The sequence below is a fragment of the Pteropus medius genome, unplaced genomic scaffold (assembly GCF_902729225.1).
Source record: "Pteropus medius unplaced genomic scaffold, Ma_sr-lr_union100, whole genome shotgun sequence".
Lineage (NCBI taxonomy): Eukaryota > Metazoa > Chordata > Mammalia > Chiroptera > Pteropodidae > Pteropus > Pteropus medius.
In genome coordinates this window covers 4733195-4737595 of record NW_024350921.1, presented here as the reverse complement: position 1 = coordinate 4737595, position 4401 = coordinate 4733195, and the positions used below count along the sequence as shown (strand labels likewise).

Sequence of the window (4401 nt, the reverse complement as noted above, 5' to 3'; positions counted from 1 at the left end):
TGGACCAAAAGGACAAACCCTCCACCTGAGCACACAGAACAGTTCTCAGCCCCAAAGCTGCTGTGAGAAGGCACATAACTTCTTAAACTCCCTGCACTCAGAGGAATAAATGTGCCCCAGTAGGAAACGCACAGCAAGAACAGACATTGCAAAGTTCTCCTTTAGGAACATGCCAAGTGTGTTCTTAAAACATGTCTCCAAAGCAAATGTGACAAAATAGGGTGAGCAGCCCCTTCAGCAGCCCCTCTCCTTGTCTCTTCTCTCTGCATCTCTCTCCCCTTTTTAAATCTCTCTCTCATCTATGGCTGCGCCACCCTGAACATGCCCTATCGTGTCTGATCTCGGAAGCTAAGCAGGGTCGAGCCTGGTTAGTACTTTGATGGGAGACCACCTAGGAAGACCGGGCGCTGTAGGCATAAAAATAAAATAAAAAAATAAAAATGATTAAATCTCTCTCTTTGTTGCATCTGCATCATCTTTATGTGTACTGTGGTCTGAAGTAAGGACCAGAATAGGGGGAAGGAAAGAATTGTTTGAGGAAATTGAAATTCTAGAGCTGCTGGCATGATAGGAGACTCAGAAAGACTGGAGTCCATCCTACAGATGTACAAATGTGGACTGATTCACAAGGTGGGGTTAACTGCTTACAAATTGCTTCATTATACCAAACACCAAGCTGATGCACAGAATGGTCTGAGTTCAAGGCAAAACATTTTTCATTGCATCAGTGTTGGCAAAACCGATAGTTTATAGAATTGTAATATTGAGATCATTTAATCTGAAATCTCATTAAAGAGCAGGAACAATGAGAATTAAAACAAGAAGGGTGCTGGGGTGGTAGAGAAAGGAGCATAAAGGAATTTGAGTTGAACAAATAGAAGGGTGACTGGTTATGTAAGTCAAAGCAAGTGCCATCCTTAGAGGGAAGGAGGGAAGGAAGTGCACAGATCACTCTTCCCAGTAGAAGCAATGATGACTTTTAGGAGGCCACTATGCTACACACCTTTGAAGACTCAGAGGCCTGGATCTCAGTCGCTGTTGAGAATGGCTATAAACCCCACTGCAGAGCTCGAAGGGGAGGCTTCCTCCCACCCCACTTACTAGTCATGCTTTTTCTTTCCACTGCTACAGCCTCACTTCTGACAATCACCAATCTGACCCATTGTGACCACACATTGGCCAAGCCGGCACAGATCACCCTGGCAAACTGACAAGGCTTCAAGATTTTGCCTGAACAATATGTTCATTCTGATACTTTTCCATGCTCACTGCCCTGAAAGCAAAACAGATTAAAAAAAAAAAAAAGCATAATCTTGTGGACCTGGGGACAGGTATACACAAGTATGCTAAGGCTAGGAACAGTGGTTCTCACAGTGGTTCCTGGAGCAGCAGCATTGCCATCATGTGGAAACTTGTTAGAAATGCAGATTCTCAGGCCTCACCCCAGATCTATGGAATCGAACACTCTGCAGAAGGAGTCAAGTCTTCCATTCTAAGTTTTAGGATCACTAAAAGACCTTTTAGAGGCGGCATAGCATCCTTGTCCTATTTCTGTGCTTCCCCTATTATCTGTTTGGAAAAACTCCTTCTGGACTTTCAAAATGCAGCTCAAGAATCAACTCTAACTTCCTTTCTAATTCTTTACCTTTGGTATTCTCATGATGACCCTCTATCATAGTTTTTAAAAAATGGGTTGAGAGCCTTTGCTTTCCTACCTGGATCTTCAGGTAGGAAAAACCTACAACGAATTGTTTATTTTAAAACTTGAACAGATTTTAAATAAAACAGAACCTATAAAATATGAGCAGTTGTATTATATTTTCTATCCACCATGACTGGAGTTGATATGTTCAAGGTAAGGGATAAATAGAAGTAAACAAATAGAGTAGAAAATAAAAAGGTAGATAAAAGGATAAGCAAGGGCAGAAATTTTAGAATGTCACTTGATAGGTTATATTGTTGAGAGTATTTAGGAAGAGCTGGTCTCACAAACAGAGTTAATAGTAGAATGGGCTGTCTTGAGACATAGTAAGCTCACCCCCACTAAGGTGTTCCAAGTATGAATAGTGGATGATAAATGTCAGTTGACAGTGGAGGTAAAAACCATTCAATTGGAGGAAATTGCTTGGAGCTCTGTGTTAAGAAGTATTATAATTGGATCAGGGCCCAGCTGGACAATTCCAAAGTGAATTAGTAATTTCTGCTTTGAGTATAAGAGTGGGGAGAGGTGTGTCATGAAATCAACTTATCTAGACCAGTGATGCTAAAGACATTTTATGTGGAATGAGATAGGATTATATTAAATGGCCTCTTGGAAATAGAAGTCCCATGTGTCTGAGATAAAAAAACAAGAATTTTTTACATGGAAGTTACCATAAAAATATAAGGTATTATTGTTCCATTTTCAGCATATTGTTAATGATAAACTACTGTAGATGAAGACTCATATAGAGGATGAGTGACTTGAGCCAAGGATGGAACAGAGCAAGTCAGTTCTGGTTCAAAATTGCCAGACTTGTAAATCAACATTTAATACCCCGACATATCGCACGAGGCTACCAACTAACAAGCAAGCACAAAACACTTGGTGAATATAAATAATTAACAGGAAAGTAATTAGAGGTCTTTTAAAACACAATCTATCTTGATTAATGTAAAAGAGCTTAAATGAATGGTTCTCTGTAAGACCAAATAATCATTGTTTCCATCTTTGCCACTGTTAGTGCTATGTTAACTTCAATTATTTATAAGCCACGGGAGGTCTGGGGAATTTCGGGTGCTACTTTGAGCTAATAATATCATGATCAGATATTTAAGTAAATAATTCCATTTCAGTTTATTTTTCTTGTCTGAGAGAAGGCCAAGGTATAAAGGTGTTCAGAATAGGGTCATTATTTTGTTTTAGAGTCAGTTATAAAATGGAAACTCTAAAATGTGATCTGGAGACCTCAAGAACCATGTCAATAGATTTGGAAGCTTATTTTCTGAGCTGAACTTAAAACCACTCACACAGTGGTTCCCAGGCTTTGTTACAAAAACCATCATTCAATATTTATAGACAATAGGATCCCCGGTGTCAGGCAGGTCCCTAATCCATTCCAAACACACAATAATTTTTCCCAGACAATAGCCACTTAATCAGGTTATTTTAGAGTATAATTATGGCCTTAATGCAAAACAGATAAAACATTCTTTGCTATAAATCACCTCTAATCAGTGGTGGGAAATCTTTTAAGCAATCCTTTAAATGCATGCCCTTTTTCTACACCATTATTTAGAACCTTTCGTTATCTAGCCTGGTGTCATCATGAAAGAAATAGCTTCATTTCAGCAGAAATGAGTACAAGAAAGTACCAAAAGAAAATTATCTTTAGAAACCTAAATTCTTCTTTCTACTCGAAGAAATATGAAGAAAGTAATCCCATAGAGTTTGCGCAAGTGTTTGAACTTTGGTCTCAGTTTCCTCATTGATAAGATAAGAAAATGGTGCGTAGCTCACAGAGTTGTTATGAGGATTGAATGAGGAAGGGTATCAATAACTCAGGGCTGCATCTGCCACAGTGCAAGTGCTTAATAAACATCAGTTACCCCTTTTCTCTACTTCCCGTTTCTAAGAGGCTGCAGGTACAACCCTCACCTGATCCTTAGGGGAGAGTATAATGTGATCAAGATCGACAGTGGGACTGAGCATGAGTCTTCCTCACTGCAAGGCCACTTCTTACTTCAAATTTCAATTCTAATAACCTGATTTATATTCATTATTCAGATTCTGTCTTCACTTTCTAGCTGATAGTCAGATTCCTTAGTAGATCAAAGAGTTCTTACTCTGATTAGGGGGCCAAAGTTTCAGTCATAGTAGTGAGAAAATCCATCTATTTGGGACATTAGCCCTCCATCATCTTACCCATTTCACTTTCATACCTCCATCCTGGAGTCCTAATTCTGGAAATGAGTGGTGCTAGGTGCTGCAACATGTCCTTGATGCAGAGCACCTGCCTGGCTTTCTAAATATGACTGCTTCTGTGTATTCCTTGGAAGTATTCTATCCTTCTATGAAGACAACTCCATTATATCTGCTAGATGACCTAATGTCTTGTTATCATGTTTTACTCTATGACATCCAGGCTCTAAGGGATGGATTGGACATATTCTTAGAAACTAACACTGCTTATATCTCTTAAATGATTGCTTCATGCTAAGGAAGAGCAGACTGGAAGCAGCCCTCTCTAGCCTAGACCACTTCATCAATTCAACCATGTCTTAGCTGAATACACTAGTCAAACAAATTCACTTCTTCATCAAATGTTTACAAAGCACTCACCAAATGGCAAGCATTGTCTATGGGCTGCAGATAGAGCAGTAAACAAAATAAAATTACTGTAACAATGGAGCTTAATTTCT

General features: G+C 39.2%; 1 pseudogene; it reads left to right on the top strand.

Moving 5' to 3' along the window:
• Nucleotides 1-297: 297 nt before the first annotated feature.
• On the top strand, nucleotides 298-416 carry LOC120584500 (uncharacterized; annotated as a pseudogene).
• Nucleotides 417-4401: the final 3985 nt, after the last annotated feature.